Consider the following 23,604-nt stretch of genomic DNA (forward strand, 5'->3'; position numbering starts at 1 on the left):
TTGTTTTATATACTGTAGTTACATAAACTTATTTTGTTTTCATGGAGACAACTCTGGAAGTTCTGTGTGTGTGTGTGTGTGTGTGTGTGTGTGTGTGTTCAGTCCTACTGAAGCAAAGATGGTCACAAATATGCAGTTTCATTTAAAAAAAAACAACTAAATACATTGCCTAAACAGCTGGGCATTGTAGTTTGCGGATTAATACACATTTGGTGCTCTAGTGAGTATTTAAGGCAGCAAGACGATGTATGTATGCAAAGTGATGTGCAAAAAGACTATTGTGAAAAATAATGATTTGAAAAAGAAAAACCAAGCTAAAAAAGTTAAATGTACACATGACATGACTATAAAAACATCCCCAGAAACCACAGTGGCTGTACCACAATGGAGGTCTGTGCCACAGAGGAATAAGATATATCGCTGCTCATTGACAATAAGTAAGAAAACAAATAATCACCAGCCCGATCCTTTAACATTATACAGAGACATGTTAAACATATTATCCAGAGAGGAGATCAGGCAAACCAGCTCTGTTTCTCTGTTTAAATGCATTATTTTAGAATTGCATTTTCTTGAATTGTTTTTATGTTTTTTTTTTCCTCTGTTTTAGTGCATTGAAGTTTTAACCTTATTTCTAACTGTATTCTTTTTTTTTTATTCACTTTTATTCCACTTTGATCTGGTATTTCTTGTCTTTGTAAAGCTCGTGTAACCGTAAGTGCTGTATAAATAAAGTTGTCATTATTATCACTATTATTATTATCTCTTTGTAATGTCTTAAACACAAATTACAAAACAGACAATGTTTATTGCCGTAGCTTTTATTGCTGTCCTCATTACTGTAGATAATTCACAGAACGCACTGTTAACTTTATTGATTTAAATTTAACAGTTAGTGACTGTTCAGGGACTATTTCAGTTTCCCACTGAAAACTGATTACAATGAGGACTGTGGGTCATCCTGAGTAACCAGAACATTGTCTCTGTAAAGACGCTTTGTGCAGCACGAATGGGGTGCAGGCAGAAATCTCAAAACTTCAAACTACCCTTTTCTCTGTCTTACTCTTTGACAATGAGGATATAGACAGACACACACATACACACACACAAAGAGGGGTTGCGGTGTATGTGGACAAAAAGTAGCTGCTCTGAAATCAAAGCATGGCCGAGCTAAGGCTGCACTCAGCTGGGGAGAGCAGGGCGAACAGTGGAAGATCACTAGATAACACTCACTGACGGACTGTTTGTGTGTGTGTGTGTGTGTGTGTGTGTTCATGCTCAGATATAACCAGGAAGTTGTAGGACAAACCTACTGTGGTCTCACTTCACCTTGATCCAAAGAGAACAGGTTGGAGAGAAGGAGGTAGAGAGAGTCAGGGGAGTTAGTCGGTGGAATATCCTCGCTGCAAAGTATCATGTGAGAGTCTGATAATGATTGAACTCTGTGTGTTACTGTAATTTAGGAATTTTCTACGGCAGTGAACAGAGGCTGAGACACTGAATCACTGTGTTTTCTCTCTCTTTGTGTGTTTGTTTATATATCGAAGTATACACGGATTTATATTTGCTGCTTCTGCATGCATTTCTATGTGTGTTTAAATGTATATAAGCTTGTCTGTGGGTGTATTTGTGTGTATATTAAGGCACAAACACACATACATAGTCCCAACCCCTCTCTCCCCTAGAGGTGCAGTGTAGATGATTGTGTCACAGCAGGAAGAGGCTCTCTCTCAGCTCCATGTCTAATTAACTTTATGCCTCATTTTGTGTGTGTTTGTGTAGCGCCTTGTGTGTGGGCTCGGCTGCGCATTGTGGCTTTTGCCAGTGCTAAAAATGAGAGCGAATTATTTAAAATGAATGTGAAATATTTAAAAGGAGACTGAAATATTGGCCGGGTATTGCTGCAGAAGGTGTAAGGCGGAGGATTCAGCAAAAAACAGTGTGTACCATTTTTTCTTGGGTGTACCAGATGTGTATGTGCCTTGCTTTCAAAGGATAAATCAGGTTTAGTACAACTTGAACCCTTATTTTAGTGGTGTTGGCCATCATTCCTTGAACACATGGTTCACTTAAGGGCCGAATGTAGTCCAAAACAGAAGTGGACACTCACGCAGCTCTGTCATTGGTTGTCTGCATCCTCAGATGTGTTCACGTTTGTCGGCCCGTGTGGTCTGTACTATGTCCAATTTATATTTTCCGTATATGCGTGCTGCGAAGGTCCGCGTGATGTCATTTTGTCATCTGCCCATGAGGGTGCATGTGGTCATAAATTTTGGGCTGTACGCAGACAGTCGGAAAATATTTTTGTTGGTGTGTGAACAAACGTGTGAGCACATCTGTTTATGCAGACACCCAGTTTTGTAACTGGAGCATTTGAGCGTATACCACAACCTTCTTCAGAAAATGGAACTTTCTCAGGTGTCACCTCAAAGGCTTATGATCCCAGCTCCATATACGCTGTTCCATTTGCTGAGAAAGGCCTCGGGATGTAGTCAAAAGCTCAGGAAATAGCTATGTAAGTGAACCTTGCATTCACAACGTTTTATTAAGGTGGCGACATTAATGCAGTACTACAGCCAAAGTTGAACCAGAAAGTCCAATTACGTTTGGCTAACCTGGGGGTCTGTGGTCATGTTTCTTACTCTTACTCTTCATCAAACGTCTTTTTAGTGATGCCGCCACATTTCCAGATCTCAGCCAGGTGACATCTTGGTGTGTACAATGTTACTGTGACCAACTGAACCAACGGCCAAACTTACAAAAATAAGATTCAAGTTGTAAAACCGGACTGATCCTTTACCTGACACTGTGTGGATGTGTGTGTGTGTGTGTGTCAAGGCTGTGCTGAACATGATCTCAGGGTCACAGCTACACTGTCAGGCATCAGACAGGGACAGACGTTTGAGGGACCACGGTGATAACGACAAGGGCGTGTTGATTGCGGTGTGTGTGAGCGCGCGTTTGTGGTAGTGCAAGTGGGAGGCTGTCGAGAGGGTTCACGCTGAGAGGGATTACAGCCTCAGTATTACTTATTGAGACACACACACAGGCTTTATATTAACAGCAAACTCAGCGGGGTTCAGTCATTCTGTAGGGCCTCCTGGTGTCACTGCTGCGTTTACTCATTAATCACATGTCCATTTTGAATTCACAATGCACCAAAGACCACGTTGGGGAATGCACACACGCAGCGTGCTCGTCCTGGTAAGACACACACACACTGTTGGACACACAAAAGTAACAGACAGGATACACAGAAATACACATTGAGGAAGACAAACACGTGATTACACACACAAATAGATAAACATTAGAATACAAATACACATTCTCAACAAAGAAATAGACACAGACACTCGCATGCACTTGTACACACACACACACACACACACACACACACACACACACACATACAGTACAGACAAATACACACAAGCTTTAAATGAAACACGCCTACAAGAGATGCGTATCAAAAAACACTAACAGATATAAACGCACATTGACAAACGCAGGATTTTAATGTGTATGCATACTATGCACATACTATTGCATGTGTTTCTAAAAACAACAAAGTGCATCACAAGCATAAATGGATTATATAGAAACGATGGCAATATTTGTTAAAGGAATACCATAGTTCAACAATGTTGGGAAATACGCTTATTCATACCCACTTTGTATCTGTACAGCCTGATGGCATAGCTTAGCATAAAGACAGGGGGAAAGGGCTAGCCTGGCTCTGTCCAAACATAACAAAATCCACCTACCAGCACCTCTAAAACTCACTAATTAACACATTAAGGAGAGCTGAAGTTAACAGTACCTGTTTATTGTTTATTTAATATTCACTAACACTATTTCCCATAAGCCCTAGACCTTTGGCTTATGAAAGAAACGACATATTACCCTTGGACAGAGCCAGGCTAGCTGTTTCCCCCTGTTTCCTGTCTTTACGCCAAGCTAAGCTAAGCTAAGCTAACTGTAGCTTCATATTTAATGTACAGACATGAACTCCTGGCAAGAAAACAAAAAAAAAATCAAAATATTCCTAAAAATACCAATACCTAAGTCTTTCCTTCACAATACCTAAAATAACCCCATGTGGTCCCAGTACATCTACAGTAAGCATAATTTTATTTCTGTTGTGGAAACCGAAGTGTTACACGCTTGTTGCTAAAGTGCACAGCTCTTTAGCCACATTATTTTTCCAGGTTGAAATGACTGTCGGCACTCTGTGCTGTTTCAGCTTATAATGACATGATTGATGTGTGTGGACTAGCAGCAGTTGCCGTGGAGCTCCAGGCAGTCATATGCTGTCAATCGTGCAGAGGTCAGCTAAACTAGAAACGAGTGGGCGAGTCTTTGTCTCTTAGGGTCGTCCGGTTTGCTGATTAGTTTAATCTGTTGAGATGTTGAGAAAACCTGCTGACTACACAGCAATACCGTGCCATTACTTACACGATGCAAGTTATTTTTGGGAGTAAATTAATTGCGTGTATGCTCATTAGGTCTTTTTAATGCTGTGTGAACCTGCATTTTGTCACAAAAGCTGTCACTGCTGCCACTATTAGAGCCTGTTGTGAAGTCAACCCCTGCTGCTATATCATCAAGTTGTCAAACAGATTTGTAGAAACTGCTTGCATTTAAAAACAAAAACTTACTATTAAAGAAGAAGCCGACTGGAACAAAATCAGATGCTGTCTGGTCGACAGCTGACGCTTATGGAAAACACTGATCATTTATTCTGTTAGCGGCTGCTTTTTTAACAGCCTTTCCTGACAGGAATACAGCTGTACGTCAAGCTCTGCATTTCCAAGCATCGTGCCACTAAAGTGAAAATCCAACCTAAAATAGAAACAAAACAAGCACAAGATTCATTACATTGCTTATGATAGGGAACCGTAAAATGAGCGCTTATCCCTGGAAAAATGATCTCAAACACTGTAATAGAATCAGCAGAGCAGCTCTCCACTGATAGCATAATCAAGCCTTTTTTGTGTTTACAAATTGAGGCAGACTTGTCAGAGATCACAGGAAGAATATGACAGGGGTTAATCCCCTTTCAGAATGGATTTTTTCTTTTTTTCTCTGTGGGAATTATGTAGAGCCGGTGTTGTTGTTTGTTGTTTAGCTTGTTTACCAGCAACCATCCAGCCTGCCAGCCAGCGGTCTCTCAATGGAATGTTCTGGAGAGTTACTGGAGCGAGGCCAGTCTCTCCACACTGCGCCCACTGTCTCCCCATCTCACTGCACTGAGAGCTACACAAGCCGATGATGGCACGGCCAATAAGGAAGCCCGAGAGCGTGTGCGTGAATATGTGTGTTTGTGTGATACTCCTGAAGTGTTCACTCTTGTATGACTGTTGCTCTTTCAAAACCACTAGTCATAAGATTACACTGGCTTTGCGTGCATGTATGTATGTGTTGTATGTTCGTTTTGTTTTTCACTTTTAACTATTGGCAAGCGTAGACAGGAAATGAGGCCAGAGAGAGTTGGATAATGCAACAAATGTCCCCAGCCGGACTTGAAATAGGGATGTTGTGGTTCATGGCCAGTGCCGTAAACCCTGAGGCCACAGTAGTTCATACTTTTGCTGCTTCAAACCTCTAAAATTCCTACAAATGAAACTCTTTGGTATAATCTGTGTCCACACTAAAGCCATAATCTGTGACCAGATTCACTTTGTTTTAAGGGGTCACTTGTTGAAAATGTTCGGAGCCACTGCCTTAAAGCAGCCCCAAAGTAGTTGAGTTAAGTGTTAAAGTGTTTATGAATGAATACAAGAGAAATTGTTTATTAGAGGTAACTGAGTAGAGAGTGTTGCTTGTTTTTGACAAAATTCCTGAATATTTAGCGAGAACTGGCTGACCATGTCTGAGCCTGCAGTGGCAAAGTGCTGATGGTTTGTATGAAGAGAGGCTTTGAGTGCAGGTGAAAACGGCTGGCAGTTTTGGAGCACAAATTGTTACACTGTGATAGCTACACAGCTTTTCCATGTCAGGGATGAGCCCCATAAGCCTTCTGCAAGATGATGCAGAAATATATGCACACCTGAAAGGCAGAAATGGGTTGATTTCCAAAATGCTATGAAAAGAAAATGTATTTAGATCCAAAAATCAACTTCCTGCTCATACAACAATATAAAATATAGTGAATTATTTTATTTTATTGTAACTATAATAAGTCTCATTTTGAAATGTATTTATTTCAAATTTATCAAAGTCAACTTTTCTGAAAAAGAATGAAGTTTGTGTAAGTTTGTATGTGACACTATAAAAATAATTTCTGGAGGTAATAAGTGCAATAGGAACCCGTGTTGTTGCTATTCGCAGAGGTCCTGAGGTGGAAATGGGAGCATATGGTTGTGTTCGCACCAGGCTCTGCGTACTTCCAGGGAACTGACCTTTTGCTGTCCTCCAGGAGACAACATGCTCGGACAAAACTTCAAAGTCAGAGTGATTGTGCCACACCAGCGAGCTGGTGAACATTTGCTAACCTTTGCTGTATCTCATGGACCAGCGATGCTGCTTCTGTGTTTCTTGAGGAGAAAGTCCACTAAAAATGTTTTACATTACTCCTGTAATCACAGATGGTTCATTGTAGCTCTTGGAGAGATTTCTCTCTCTATAAAGGGACAGACACACGCAGAAGGCTGAAGCTGGACCCTGGAGCAACGGTTCAGTCAGGTGGCAGAAGGTGACCCCAACTTGAAATTGATGTGAGTGGAAATAGCACACATATCAAACGCTTCATGCATGATCTGTGTGGACAGATTAGGGACTGTATGAAAATGATTGGGGGTAGGTGGAAGCAGAAGGGGTATTGCTTAGGGCAGTGGTTCCCAACCTTTTTGGCTTTTGAGCCATTAAAATAAAGCAACGTCTCCAACGGTTGTTCGTGACTTGACTAAGTCAGCCAAAAAGTGGTTATCTGGGTCATCTTCGAGGCCTAAAGGGGAAGAATTGTTATAATGGTTTCTTTTTTCAGGTTTTCTATACTGTTACTTGTCTTGTGATCCCTCAGATTTATCTTGAGACTTTTTTGGGGGTCCCGACCTCCAGGTAGGGATCCAGAACTGGGCTCTGTCCAAAGCACCTCTAAAGCTCACTAATTAACAGGTCATATCTTGTGTGTAAAAGCGTCAAAATTGTGATTTTACGGGGAGATGTGTTTTAAATTTTGTCTGTTTTTTAACCTCGTAAAACCCTGTGGTTTTACCTTTTGGACAGAGCCAGTTGAAACTCCTACTTCCACTAAGCTAAGCTAACCGTCTCCTGGCTCCAGCTTAAAATGTATGGAGTGGTATGAGAGTGGTATCGATCTTCTCAGCTAACTCTCAGAAAGCAGCGAGCATATTTCCCAAAATGTCACACTGTTCCTTTAAAATATCTGCGGCTGTCATTAGAATCTGAACAGTGAAGAAGAGATAATCATGAGGTTAGACACGCACAAATTACACGAGCGCACACACAGGGAAGACGAACACACATTCACAGAGATTTGATGGGAATTCCACCGAAATGCCGACTGCAGGTAAACGCTCGACATTCCACTAATGCCTCCCATAGCAATGTGTGTATGTTTGCATAGGTGTGTGTCTTTGTGTGTATGTGCAGAGGCTGGTGATATATGGTCGGGTCATTGCAAAAACAAGTGAGGTCTCAGGGTCGGACGGTGTGTCCAGCTCAATTGAGGTCATGTGTTTCGTAGTTTACTTCATAACATTAGTGTGTGTGTTTGTGGGTATTGTTTGGTCAGGCTGTTTTGAGCTTGTGCGTGTGTGTGTGTGTGTGTGTATTGTTGTGATCTAGATAAACTGGCGACTCTGTAAGAGTCAGTAGTCGATAGTGTTTGTGCCTGGAAGCAGTAAAACTGTCTGAGTGAGCATGAATGCCATTAGACACATGCACATACCTATCACTGTTGCCCTCCAGCACACACACACACACACACACACACACACACACACACATAAAATGCAACTGGCTCCACTGACATGACCTCTTGTGTCTGCTATTTATCTGAGCAATCTGTGTTTACGCAGATGTCACATACACAGTCACACAGACTCCACATGTCCATGTACGCACACACTCTCCCCCAGAAGGCCTAAATTTCATTGAGACAAATGCATGAAGATAAACTGTAATCTTTCCAGATTTAAGTGCATCACTACTCCACTTACTGACAATAATCTTCTTCTGTGGTTTCCAACCTGGAGTCGTGGCGCCCACAAGGGCTCACAAGATAAATCAGAAGGGTCACGTTGCACATACCAGGACGGGCCGTTCCTATAATCTTTGCTTATTTTTCTTGTGAATTACTCGTTATTTAACCTCTTCAGGCCTCTAAAACTTATACCAGTGATACAGGGGGAAAGATTTGATTGACCAATGCATGCAAAGACAGAACAGTAGGCATCGTTGTGTGGCTTCTCCTCTGTCTGAACGACGCACTCATACCTCAAATACACACATCCACAGTAGTAATCAGTAATTGAAAAGCTTGCTGGTCCGCGAGCTCTCCTCACCTCACACTGAGCCGCTCCTTAAAGGCCACGGCCTCCTTCATCCCCTGAAGACCACAGGTAATCACCTCCTAACCTGCTGTCAGGGTCTGAACAGACACGCATGGGCCCATGTTCATGCGCGAATAAGCTGCTAAATATTTATTTTTGTTCATCTCCTCTTATATAAACTGAACACAGAGGTCAGAGGCAGATGGCTGTCACAATTCAGGTAACTGGCAAAAGGGAAGAGCAGGTTGAATTAAAGGCTTTACTACACTGGAATCTATGGTCAATGAGCAGGCTTACAGTCGACAACCTGGTGGCTGTCAGAATTAGGGAAATTATTCCAGAGGAGGGAAAGCAGGAAGGCAGGTGACAAGAGTACAGGTTTCAAGATTTAGGAGTCAGGATTAAGGATTCGGGAGTCAGGATGGCAAAATGGTGGAGTATTGAGATTGTTTGTTTACTAGCAGTATGCTGTTAATTAACAATTAATATAAAGTACATACTCCATATTATTTGTGGTTAGTATGGAATTAGGACACAGCAAAGATCTGGAAAGTGAAATAATAAGTACAGTGCTCAGCGGGAAAGATGAAGTCTGAGGCTGAAGAAGGAGAAAGTGTCAGTATAACACTTTCAACGTTGGCCTTCATATAAATTGAATTTGTTGTCCTTGTTTCTATGGATATAGAGCAAATACAGCAGCTTGCAGGAGTTGGCCATTTTTAGATCTATATTTTATGATGTTTCTGCTTCATTCTTTGTTGCAGTTTCTGGACCAATAAGAAAGAGTCGGGCAATGTTATGTTGGTCTTGTAACCAAAATAATACTTTTGCATTCTCATTATGAGAACATGCATGAAAAACATGAACAAGATTATTTTCTGGCCACAGGAGTTATCGCCACTGTTGTTACGAAGAATTAAAAGTTGCCACATTACACAATAGAAACGGCGTTTTCTTCTAAACTGCAGTGTTGTAACTGCTGAACATAGTCCCACCACTTGTATTTGTGGCCTGGAATAAACACCCATGGGAGTTTCTTTGGGAAATATTGCTGCTGTCCTTAAAGCATGAAGAATTAGTGTTTGAAATACAAACTGCTTGGAGCTGCAAGGGCTGCGCCACAAAGAAAAATATAATCCGCCACACTGGAGAAGAAAAAAAGAAAAATCCACGGTTGCCTCACACTGAGGTTCTTATGTAGATTACTTGAGTATTTTAAGGATTTAATCAGGGGCCGACAACGCTGCAGTGTCTCGTTTTTTTCCCCTCCACATCGGCGTCTAGCTCACTAATCTGAAAAATCAGTCACTACACCGGGACATACAGGTAGAGACAGAGAAGTGTTGTGAGCTCACACACACACACACACACACACACACACACACACACACACACACACACAGATATGCAGATGCACCGATCTCCTCGCCCACACGTATGCCTGTTCATGTGCGACTCCCCAGGGTGGTGTCAGGGCCCTGACTGATGAAAACACAGCAGCGGTGGCGGTGTCAACGCCATAAAACAAAGGCTGCAGTGTAGATGAGCTGCCAGCCGTACCTCCAGTGATGGATTTCACCGCGAGCACATTTGCTGCTGAAAACAGACCATTTAGTCTCCCTACCACTCTTTCTTCTTTGCTCCCTGCTCTCTTAATTCTTCCACTTCTACCTTGTTCTATTGCTTCTTCTATCACAGAGTGCTTTATTTGTCTTTTGCATTTGCCGTCCTCCTGTTGCCCGCGCTGTGATTTTTTTCCCCGATACCTCCAGTCTTCACACTTCTTTATAATTCTCTGTGCCCTTCAGCCATCTTCAAAGTTGAATGACTCATGTTTATGACCCTTACAAAGGAACACATCTGTTCTCTGCCCATCCCATGCTGTCTGTTTCACTGTTGTTGGTCTTCTCTCCTCTCTGCTCCACTTGTCTGCACACGTCTGCAGCGGAACCGCCTCAGACTGTCTTTTGTCCATTCAATATCCTTCACAGGTGAAAGGGTCACCGCAAGCTCCAATATCCTCTAAACCCTCTCTGAAATAAGGGCTGTGTGTATCTTGCGAATATGTTCCACAGGTGAGAACTGTCGGGCAGAAAATTGTCAGATTTGTGCTTCATTTCAACAGAAATCTGTCTTTTTTTGTGTGGCTGTAATGTCCATTTTAGCCTGGGAAGGCCATTTAAAGTTTTCACCATCCTGGAATAGTTACAGATTGTGTTGTTATTTTCTGCTTTTATATCCAAACTTCACACTTGTGCATTAGTCAGACAGATTGCTTAATAATAACAGTGGACATCGACAGATCGGTGTTAAGCCAGGCTTGCTCATGACTCAGAGTTTTTTGACGGTCTTCGGTGCAGAATGCCGCTCTCTGAAATATGCAAAACCCTCTAAACCGTGTGACTATTAATAGAAGATGAAATATCAGGGAGACAGATTATGTTCACAGCAGGGAGTCTCAGCAGAGAATTTTCCTCAACGATCTTTAGTAGTCCCACTCAACAATGCATAACAACCCCCTCACCACCACCACCACAACAACAATCTGGGTTAATATCATGCAATTACAGTGCATATGTTTCATTTTGGTGTTTTGCAAGCAGACGATCACGGAGAATGAATATGAAAGAGACGCCTAGTGAGGTTTCCTTCCTTGCTAAATTCTCCATGTATGCACAAACAAAGGTACAACATTCTTCCTTTAACATATCTTTACAAACCTACAGCGTTCCTTCACAGCAGTGCAAAATAAAATGACAATTATAAAATGAAGAAACAAAAAAATATAAATGTTCAAATAAATTAAGATTAAGAGATTAAGATTAAAAAAGATAGCTGGATGTTTCGACCTTAAAGGTAAAGTTTAACATTTTGGTAGTTATACTCAGTGTTTGATACCACTCTCATGTCTGTAAGATAAATATAAAGCTACAGAGGGTTATCCCGCACATAACCCTCTGTAAAACCATAAATTAGCTTTTACCGATAAACAAACAAGATATAGTGTGTTAAAATCTCTCTTTGTGCTAAGCTAAGCTAACCAGCTGCTGGCTGCAGTTTCTTATTCATCCTACAGACATGAGAGTGGTCTTGATCTTCTCATCTAACTCAACACAACCTATTATCACCTTATACATTTCAAAGTTTAAATGGTGAACGTTCGATATCCACTCTCCTTTTCGCTCTGTTTTGGTCCTCAACAACTCCTGAATGGAATATCTGTCTCTAAATGCTCCACTGTGTTCACCAGCTATCAGCTGGCTTTGCTTGTGTGCAGGTAGCTTATAGTGGGTTTATTCTAGCTGAGAACTGCTGCCTGCTGTGTCTGGAAACAACATTGATGATAACGGTGAGAGTGAACCGAAACAGTCATGTTGCGGGCCATAAAATCAAAACAACAAGCTGAAAGATGCTCTAATGCTCCATAGAGCAGAGGCAAACTGGAGAGTTGGATGATAATTCTCTGTGGGTTCATCACTAAGAACACAGTCATTTGATCTATTCTTGATATAAAAAATTTGATTAGAGCAGCTTTAAACATGTTTTTTACAGCGTAGCTGCAATGAAGTGAGGAAAGTTCCTCAATTTAAAATACACAGCCCTCTGTGGAAAACCAAAACTTCTTTACAGGACACCTACCAGTGAAAGACATTCAATCATAAGTTTAGTCAAGCCACTTGGAAGAGTCAATCCCACTTATTTGACCGTGGAGGTTTATGATAAATGTGCAGACTTTATGAATAGCGGCTCTATTTAGAGATGGCTCCATAAAACAAGCAGCAGTCCGCTGTTTTATGTTTCATCATAAAACCTAAGGTCAGTGCCGTTTGAAGTCTCAAAATGAGATTCACTCTAGTTTTGCAGGGTGGCAGTTAATCTCCTGTGACATAATATTCGTTAAGGTAGAAAATAAGTGGGACTTGAGTTGAACCTGAGTCTGGAAACTTTCGTGGCTGAGTTGGTTGTTTGAACATTACGTATGTACTTTAGGGCAGAGAACATACAGTGTCGTGGCCTTTATGTTAACAGCTACTTGGAGCTTTGTGAGGACATGAAAGAGGCTTTTATATATATGACTGATGGCCACACACACACAATAATGATCCTATAGTCTGTAAACTTTCACTTCAAAAGGAGCCGCAGCATAACAGCCATACCTATTGTAGCCCCACCTGTGCATGGGCGTTTCAACCTCTGCTATTAGTACAGCTGCTTGTCTATATGCGGCAGTATTTGTTCAGAGCTAAAATAGCTTTAATGACGGTGTGTTTGACACCATGTTCTCAAAAGCGGCCCTATTGTCACTGATGTCATGTCTGTTGTTGTCTGTTTGGCTTAAAGGCCCATAGGTGGTCCAGCAACGACAGTGGTGCAATTGATGGGATTTGTCTGCTTCTGTGTGTGTGTATGTGTGTCTGAATGTGTGTGAATGTTGTTAATAGACTACCCGGTGAGCTGCCAGTTGGCTTGTCTCATCACGAGGACCTAAAATCTGGCAATTCTCAGTCAGGCAGGAAATAAACAAAACATTTGTTGGCACTTTCCTGTGGTTAAACAATTAAAGGCACACAATGGCACATGAACACACACTCTCTCTCTCTGTCATACATGCATGTGCAGGCTCACTAATTCACAAGCATTTTCGACCGTGCGTACGCGTTCCCAACACGTTTTATTTTCAGCGTGCAGCAGAGAATTCATAAGGGGGAGAAAACTGTCATTGATGTGTAAATTCACTATAAATAATTCCTCTCTCGTCTCACCCAAAAGACCGTCTTGACGCGTGTTTGCTGCTCCTGCTTTCAGCTTACGCCCATCTCTCTTTCCCTCCCTCCTGTATCCATCCCTCCCAACATCATTACTTATGAAGCACTGTAATGAAAGACTCTCATTTTCAGTGTTTTCTGAGACCCTCCATCATCCGTCCTCCGTCCTCCGTCCTCCCCCCCTCACTCGGAGATGGGCATATTGGATAAAGTATCCAGCCGTAATGGAAAATGACAGCGGGGTTGTGGCCTACCCACTTGCGCCGTGTGAAAAACAGGAGAAGTAGAAGAGTCCTCGCCTTGCTCAGCTCTATATTTATAGGCAGAAAACCTGATTTCAGATCAGTCACGCTAGACTTGCGGCAGACACCTACTGCACGCCGGGGGAGGCGGGCAGGCAGACAGACAGTGAGCTTTTTCTAGTTCTTTCTTTCTTTCTATCCTCTCTTGCAAAAAGTGCATGCTGTGTTGTATTTTATGTCTCTATATACCCTTGCTTTCCCTCTCTGTGTCTGTGTGTCCTTATTTACCTCTTGCTCTATTGATATTCCCCATCAAATACACAGAGGGAGTGCACTTTCTTTAGAAATGGAAAACAAAATATGCCAGAGTGATGAGATAATTTCAACTGTAATATTTTGTAGAATCAGAGTCATTTTATGTTCGTAGTGCAGCGATTTGTGATACTGATGTTCATATCTACAAAATATGACTGCGTTCATGCACAGCATTCACAAAGACGCCTCCTCGGGTGACTCATACAAACAAAAATAAGTGAGCAACAACTTATTTCTGTTTTTATACCACGCTCATATATGTCCATTATATAAGAAGCTACAGCCAGGAGCCTGTTAGGTTAGCTTAGCATAAACACTAGAAACAACTAGCCTGGCTCTCTTTTTTGGTAGAAAAGATTCACCTTCAAGCACCTCTAAAGCGAATTAACATGTTACATCTTGATTGATTAATCCATAAAAAAGTGCTAAGCGAAGCTAACCAGCGGCTGGCTGCAGCTTTGTATTTACTTTACAGACACAACAGTGGTATCAATCTCCTCATCTAACTCTCAAAGAAAGCAAATAATTGTGTTTTCCAAAATGTCGAACCGTTCCTTTCAAGTAATATATTTAGACACATGGTCCCCCTTCAAAGCCTTAATTTATGTTGCACTTTAATGGTGTCATTTCTCTAAGAAAAGTACAATTAATCAAATTACCTAAAATCAGTTGACATGCGTGAGACTTTCGGGGCCTCAGGGATCTGGGCTCTGAGGCAGTTGCCGCTTTGCCCGAATGCTAATCCAGACTTGTTTTTTTTGCGGTGCATCACGTAAAGGGTCAGTTAAGGCTTCTGTCTTGGCAAATATCAAAAGATCATTTACCAACTTGCCAAAACACTTGAGGAAGAATCAAATTGTATTTCCCTTTTTGCTCCCCTTTTCCTTTGATCCTTTCCAGTCAGTCTGATCTTTATTTGTGACATGTTATACAGATGCCTTCAAGCCTTAAATCAAACCCAGCTCTGTCCGCTGTCCTTAGCTTGTCTCTGTCCCCCCGCCCTTTTCGAAGTCCTCAGTTCTCTCAGCAGCTATGTTGAGTATCTCTTTTTCCGTCTCCTCCTCGTCTCCGTCTTGTAATACTGAGGCAAGAGGGCCACTAACTTCATGCTCGTGTTCCTGTGCTGCTGTGCTTTTAGCCTAATGGACAGACAGCTGTGCTCCCATTTCTATATATAACTAACAACCCCACATGATGAAGTCTGTCACACCCTCTCTCTGGCTACTACATGTAGCTGACCACTGTGCTAATGCCCCAGGAATATTACATGAGTGACTATGTGTGCTCATATGGGATTGCAGTGATGAGGCCTAAATACCCAATTTTAATCTGCAGTCTTTTTGTAATCATTTTTTTGGGGCTTTTTTTTACTAAAAACCTGCACTTCTTTGCTCCTTTTTATGTAATAGTTTTTAGCGAAATGTGAAAAATGTGGTTTTATGTACAAATAAAGCCACATTAAATAGATTTAGTAAAAAGCAATTAGATAAGCCTAGCTGGAACTACTTAAAATCTGTATTTAATGTAGCTTTAATCTCCATAAAACCACAATTTTGCTATTAAATGGATGCAGGACAGTCTCTGCAATTTCAGCCAATTGTCCACTTTATTTTCAAGGAAAAGTGGCAGAAAATGGTGACATAGTTCTTTCTTCTGTGAAACATTTATAGTATAATTTAATTCAGAGACGTTCAGAGGCCTTGAAAGTGAAGAAACACACACCGTCATTCTTTGCCTTTCATTTTGTGTAATGACATGAACGCGATTAAGGATAGAAATCCTCCTTTTATATTTACATGCTCTGTATTTGTGTGTATTTGTATGTGTGCGAGCGCTGGATGAGGTATAAGTAACAGCGTTAAGGGATCAGCTGGTGGTGGGGTCGTATCCTTTCAGATTAGAGAGCTTAGTCCTCCTGTCTCCATGTAATTAACGAGAGACGGAGGGAAAGAAGCAGATAAAGACAAAGAGGCAAAGAGGAGAGTGAGTACGCATGGAGAGTGGTATTAAAAGAAACACACACAGAAACACACACACACACACACAGGAACGCACTCAGCAGAGGAGGGATTGTGTTTGTGTATAATGACAGGGTGCCTGGTGGTCAGTGTATTTGTGTACATGATGAGCGTATGTGCAGCAGGACACCGAGTCCAGAACCAACATAACAGATAGGATATATAAGGGTTGGACTGGATCTGTGGTTTGTCTAGCAGAGTTCAGGACCTCTATAATGTCAACAGGGATAATAACTGCAGGATGGCAGCAATGCAGCCGCATGAAGCTGACACAAAAAATCTGCATGTACACAGTCACACACATTTTTTACTTTTGTAATAATGGGAAAATGTCAGTGATTTCACGACGGCATTGCCATGGCATGTGTTGAAAGGCGCAAGATGTAAATGTTCCTGAACGTAGCCGCATGTGTGAATAGTTAAAATTCCTAGCGGTGCCTGAAAAGTTATCCCAGTAATCTACAGGGAACTGTGTGCAAAAGAGTCTTTAGTGTTAATTTAAAAGGTGAAAATGTGAGTTGATGCCAGTGTAAACGACACTGTTAACTGATTGATATCATACCAGAGAGTCACACAGGGAAAAGCCACATGCCATGTGCAAATTGTATGTTCTTTGCTGATGAATAATGTATGTTTTCTCTCATTAAAAGAGATTTATTTTTTTTAAATAACTTGTAAGTGAGGATGCCAACAAGTTATTAAAGGAAAATATATACAGACTCATTATTATAACAGAAGAGGTTTATTGTCCCTCCTGAAGAAACAATGACTTACTCAATGTCACATAAGGAAAACAATTGCATCCTAATGCAAAGGGAGAAAAAAAATCACTCCTTTTTAGCCCAGCACTCGAGCCCTCAGCAGTAATGGCTCTTCGTAACGGAGGAAGACAAAGCGGAGTGGCAGAAAATCCATTAGTGAGTCTGCTGCTTGATAGCAAAGAGACGCAGAGGAATGGTGGCTTTTGATACTGCGAGGCCAACTGCACAGGAGGAAACAGAAAAAACTGCCGTGTCTTTTTTTTTCTGTGAGAGTCGAGAAGGCTGGCAGAAGTTAGCCCCCATGTCTGAACCCCAGTGGATGACTAATATCTGAAACACTCCTGTGGAGCCGAGGTGTGTGTGTGTTTGGGTTAGGGCATGGCTGTAAGTGCGAGGGACAGAGGGAAGAAGGGCATTGAGATTCGGGGATTGGACCTATCGACCGAGCCATTGGCCTATCACAATACCAGACAGAAATGCCAGTAAGTTTCAGCTCCTGGTCAAAAATTGCGTTTTTGTACTGCTTCAGTTTACCCGCCTTTTAAAGTCTCCTTTTAGCTTCAAATATAAATGTATTGCATAGTTTTCAGATAAGCAGGGGTATTTGAAAGTGGAGAAACATTTGATGTGGATAGTTGCTGTCAGTTTCTTTTAATAAATTATTTTGGGGCATTTTAAGAGAGTCGACGATAGAGAGCTGAAAGGAAAGTAAGGGCGAGAAAGCTCACATGCAACAACAAAGGTGGACCCAGCAGGGACGTTGCAGTTATACTGTATGGTCAGTATTTCTCCATGACATTAAATATTCATGACTAAATAAGCAATAATAAAAGATAAGAAATCACATGTAAGTATTTTTTTTTATAAAGAGTTTGACACAAAAAAGCTACACTCAGTTCAAACCAGCGAGATGAGTAGAGACAAAAACACAAACACAAAAATCTCTTACAAAATAAACTCCTCTAAAGTAGGATCCCATCGCTCACAAGGAGATGCTGATTGAGATAACAAGTTTTAAAGGCCTTTCAACATCTAAGAAACCAAGGCACCCCACAATCAAGATTTTTAACACATGTTGAAATTTGGTTCAACTAAAAAAATCCAGTTAGAAAATACTTTTTATTAGAATTCTGACGGTGTTTAAAAGTAATAGCTCATTACAGAAGAAACCTGTGAGGTTTGTAGTGTAACTGGCAGCAGTTACAGGCTTACAGCAGCGTCATAACTGATGAAAAACACAAGGTTCTGGTGGGATGGATAGGCTTCACGTTACAGACTGCAGACCATCCCGCTGTAGTTACTTCTCCTGACTTGGTCTTTCGAATCTTTGCTGGATCTGTTAACAGAATAGCTCCTCGTTTCTTTCTAAATATAAATTCCATTTACCAGTTTAGCTGCACTGGGATTCAATTCAAGATGAAGTGTGTAACTGTTCAATATTTCAGAATTTCCTGCTGGCTCCCATGAATAACACAGTTTACTTTAAACTTTTTTTTGCAAGCGCAGTCTGTCCATACATTATTCTACACCCTCTTTACATGTCATTTCTACTTTGAGAAGGGATTATAGTTTTTTTGATAGTTACACTAGATCCCCGTCGAGGTGCTGAAAGATGAGGAAGAGGAAACAGAGAGGAGGAGACCAGAAGATTAATAAGACGGAGTGATGGAAGGAGATGGCTTATCTGTCCATCTGCCATTAAAACAGTCAATGAGGCGCGGAGGTAACTGTGTGTGTGTGTGTGTGTGTGTGTGGTTAGGAGAGACAGTTCTTTACTCGTGAAACAGCTGCAGGATAGGATTTAACATCTGGATACACCTTCACTTTCTGTTGTTGACATGTCTCTCTCTCACACACACACACATACATGTAAAAGACCGGCCCATTTTTTCTTCTTGGCATGGAGATTACTGAAATGAGAGGAAAGATGAAGACAGCAGGGATGAGGAGGAGGAGGAGAAAGGGGGGGGGGGGGGGGAGGTGAAGATTATGGCCAGTGTTGCCTCTGTGAGACATCCTCCACACAAAGATGAGCTCTCGTCTCTCCCTCCCTCTTTCGGTTTCTCTCTCTCTGTGTTTAATGTAAGTGGATACTAGAAGACCTCATTCCTCTGCACACTGAAACCTGAACTGTCTATGTAGCCTCCTGCCTTTCACTCTTTTTACTCTCTCTTTACTATTTCTCTGCATCTTTTTTTTACCTCTCCCTTTCTGTACCCTCCAATCTTTACAATTTGGTGCTCACATTTTTCACTTATCTTTAACTTTAAATGCGGTTTCTTTCAAATAATGCTTTTCTTACAATAAGACACAGCAATAATATGTTACCTCCTCTGCTTCTGCCTCTGTCTGATGGCATGTTTAGTGTGGGTTGTAGCCCAGCGCCTGACCCATTGCCTGCAGACAGAGCTGTAGTTTTGTGACTTTCTGTCCTCCAACCCTCCCTTCCTCCTGAATCCCAGAGGCTGCAGCAGCTGGCTACACACATATTTATCTCTCTCCATGTCTTTCTCTTATCCTTTTTCCTTTTTGTCCCTTTTCTCCCTCTGTCTTTCACTCTCTCATCTTCTTCTGCTCTCAAATAATCTTGTTGTCCTCCCTCCATGTCACTCTGTGCCACACACCCTGACACCCTCCCACTGTTTGTTCAGTGAAACATTGTGTTGGCAGTCATATAGTTAGTTCACATACAGCACAGGTCTTTTATTTTGTAGCTGAGGAGAGAAAGGAGGCCACAGTATGCACATAATGTGGACTCATATCATACAGTATCATATTACTAACTGTGGTTAATAGCATCAGCCAAATACCAGTAATGTAAAATTAGACAAAGGAAGGAACGGGAGGCTGGCATGTAGGAATGGTGGTAGGAGGGGACCTGGTTATGGAGGGGTGATGCAGAAGTGAGTAGGACATTGGATAACATATAAGGAGGGTAATAATATATATACTATTGCAGTAGTCAGGTCAGGATGCGATGAAGGTTCAGCAGCAGGGAAGGACAGGACAGTGTTTGTGATGTGATTTGCATAGTGTTCGAATGACAGATGGCTTTCTTCCCACCTGATTTGGAACCAGCAACAAGTATTCATTCTGGTGTGGTTTCTGCCAAAAATGGTTCTCCATGTATTAAAAAAAGGTTGCTCTTCAGAAGCTTTTTAATAGAAACATAGAATAGCCGTAGAGTATATTACTATAGCTGAAGTAATGGTCTTGTATATTTTTGGGGAGCATTTTTGACTTTATTCGAAAGTGGCCAGTGGAGAGGTGACAGGAAATGAAAGGTCTCTGGCCAGAATCAAGCCGTGCATGTCGCGATCACAGTATATGGTATGCATCTTAACTACCGGGCCACCAGGTGCCTTGCTCTTTTGAGGTTTGGGGTCCATTTGATGGCCTAAATCTATCTTTAAATGTCCATACTAACCCTCATTCATTCTGATTTTTTCATGTGGAATGGCAGCCTTTTTCATTTTTTTCTCTTGATGTTCTGAATACGTGCATTTCAAAGCTGAAAATGAAGCAACATTGGGGTCAAGAACATGATACGCTCTGCAATTTAATTTCATTGAATAGTGGCAGTGATTGAACAACAGTATGTTGTTGCTTTGGCCTTGATTACAAGTGTGTGTGTGTGTGTGTGGTGTGTGTGTGTGTGTGTGTGTGTGCTGACATTACCAAGACAGTCACTTCTGTCATTCAGGTCTTGCTGTGCTCGCTGAGGTGAACATGAGAATGAAAAGTATTGACAGCGAACCTGTTAGCGCTGTGGCGGCTAATCCATAACCTTGGTCAACCACACACTTGAGCTCACGATCAGGGACAAACATGCACACACACGGATACTGAAGTGCACACGCTCTATTGACACCTGACCTTTACAGGAAGCAGAGCGGAGATCAACTGACCAGAAGCTGCTGTCAATCAGGGAGCATCCACCCTCCCTCCTCCCTCCTGCTTCCCTCCATCCCTCGCCTCTCCGCTTTCACAGTCGGTATTCATTAAATAGTCAGTGTTTAGTATACATAAGGAATGAGTGTACATAAGGGGATGAGGCTGAAAGGAAAGAGGGAAAGACCGAGTGAAGAGCAGTTTTGTTTATCGTATGAATAAATATAGAAATATAGAATAAAAGTCACAAATACAGTCAAAATGGAGGGTGAGAAAAAAACACAACAGAGAATCAAGTCAAGGAGGGCGAAGCTGATAGGCACATGAGTGAGAGAAAGGGAGTTTAAGAAAAGCAGATTTGCTTAGACACCACAAAACCCTCTCTCACACACACACACACACATGCAGTCGGCGACTCAGAATGGTCTCAGTAAACACAGCTTTGATGATAGTGGTATCACACGGAGCCCAATGCCTTGACATGAAGAGAGAAAGCCTGCTGTGCACTGTGTGTGTGTGTGTGTGTGTGTGTGTGTGTGTGTGTGTGTGTGTGTGTGTGTGTGTGTGGTGTATGGGGAGACACTGGGTGGGTGTGAGAAACTCTGTGGCCTGTGTCTCTGTTTGTGTCTCTGTTTGAGACTGTGGCTATCTGAGACAAACATACAAAAAAGGAATAGCAATATAAAGACATCAAGCTTAAATCTGTGTGTGTGTGTGTGTGTGTGTGTGTGTGTGTGTGTGTGTGTGTGTGTGTGTGTGTGTGCGCGAGTGTGTGTCCTGACTACACGATCAACTTCACTCATCCTTCTACATAGATTGGCTCCATATTGGATGTTTAATATTTAACTATATCTGTCCTCCGGAGAGACCGGGGGATTGGAAAAAGGTGGGAGGGAGCAGTGTGTGCAGTGACACACACACACACACACACACACACACACACTTATAGAGCAGTGCTGACTTCTACAGATATGAGTGTACCCACAATCAGAGTCTTTCATCAAAAAACAAAAACACTCAATGTGCAATCAAGAGGATGCAAATGATATGAAAATGTATTCAGACACCATGTTTCTGCAGATTGCACACATGCCCAAACACAACCACATTAGTGCTGAGACAATTGGTTGATTAATCGAATAGCTGATTGATAATCAGTTAATCATTTAACTCTTTCATTAATTAACTGATGTTTTGGCCACTTGGGGGCAGCAGAAACAAGTTGTAAACACAACAGTGGCATATTTGATATGGTGAACTATGGCGAGTTTTGGTCTCCACCCTCTCCTGAGGGAAATATCAGTCTCTCTGGCCACTAAATGCTCCACTATGTTCACTAGCCAGTTGCTGTCTGTCTGCAGTTTGCTGCTTTTTCACTGAAAACTTTTCACTTTGCATCTGCAAACACTGCTGAGAGTGAACCAAAACATTAAAATTGCAGGGCTGTAAAACCAAAACAATGAACTGAAAGACACTAAAAAGCTCCATAGAGCTGAGGGGAACTGCAGAGTCGAGTGTTAATTCTCTGTGGGTTTTGTCACTAAGAGCGACCCTTTTCACATACACATAGTCATTTAATCCATTGTTTACAATAGTGACGAGTGCAGCTTTAAATGTAAGGATTTGCTGCTTTGTATATCATTGCAGATTTTATATCATTGGGTTTTAGACTGTTGATAAAACAAAAACAACCGATGTCGCTTTTGTCTCTTATCTCTTGTGATGATTTTCTGTCATTTTATAGACTAAACAATTGATGAAAAAAGAAGTTACAGATTAATCGATAGTGAACTTTAATCATTAGTTGCACAGTATACAGTATATTGCATTCTTAGTTGCGTGCCTACACCATAAATCTACTGTATTCATTCAAATATGAACTGTGACACAACAATAATCTACTTGTACGTCTGTTCTGTAATTTAATCTCATGTAATCCACATCCACACACAGCAGATCTGAACACATGAGCGCTTCCAGATAACAATCGTGCAAACTGCCCTCCAGTGCACACGGCATTCATTCAAACCCCCGTTGTTATAGTGTGAGTGCAGGTCAATACGTGTACATTACAGTACGTATACTGTATGCATGCTTTCCCACATTAACATGCAGGGAGTCTGGTGCGGTACATTCCTTGCCACGCACAATATACAATGACATGCATGCAATCACATACACATGAATACACAGTGAGTCATTGTTATTTAGCTGGGTTTGCCTTCCAGCCAACCCCCAATCACAGACCCACTGGCTCGGTTACTCCCTTATGCACAGTATACGGTTTTCTCAGGTCTGTGTGATAAGCAGAAGAGGTATTTAAAGGGTGGGTTCACCCAAATTACAAAAAAGAAAACATTTCTCACTAAGCTCTACTTGTTAGGGGTGGGTGATATAACAACGTGCTATGAAATTGTATAAATGTGTCAACCATCAGGAGATTTGCAGATTATACAGCAGTAGCTATACCTTTAATATCTGTGGGTGTATTTGTCCGGTATTTAATTCACTGGAGCCATTCCTGTGTGGTTATTGCATCCACAAATCTCAATTGATTTTCCAGAAAATGTACTTTATCACAACATTTATCTTTCTTCTGTCTTGCTTCATGCAACCTTGTGGCGCTAGATGGCCTCTCCTTGAATCCAGCTGTAGCTTGGATTGTACATAGCTTTTGCCAAAGGTGTATTGTGTAAAAATGCACACACAAAACTACACTGCAATTGTTACGCTTTTCACATAGAATCTATATGACAGAGGACAGCGACAAACACATGCATACTCAAAGGACAAATGCCGAGGCGAAGGGCCAACAAGAAGAAAAGCAGGACAGACAGGGAGAGTGAAGGAGAGACACAGCAGGTCTGGTCGTTTGTTGTTGGAAACAAAGTGCTGTTAAATGATTTACTTGTTCCCTGCATTTAAGTACAGTCCCTCATTAAAGAACAGCAGCCGGCAGACTGGCCGGCTAGACTGCTGGATGGCAGACAGACCAACTCGGTGCAAAGACATACACATACGCTACTTTGTGCACAAGCTGACTCCTAGTTATGCATCGTCAAACACACACAAATGCATGTGCACGAACACAC

General features: G+C 41.6%; 1 protein-coding gene across 1 annotated transcript in view; it reads left to right on the forward strand.

The window, feature by feature from the left end:
• Nucleotides 1–23,604, forward strand: part of ext1c (exostoses (multiple) 1c) — a 62,669-nt gene that overhangs the window by 24,783 nt on the left and 14,282 nt on the right. The gene's annotated exons all lie outside the window — the stretch shown is intronic.

This window comes from Enoplosus armatus, chromosome 16 (genome assembly GCF_043641665.1).
Source record: "Enoplosus armatus isolate fEnoArm2 chromosome 16, fEnoArm2.hap1, whole genome shotgun sequence".
NCBI classification, from domain to species: domain Eukaryota; kingdom Metazoa; phylum Chordata; class Actinopteri; order Centrarchiformes; family Enoplosidae; genus Enoplosus; species Enoplosus armatus.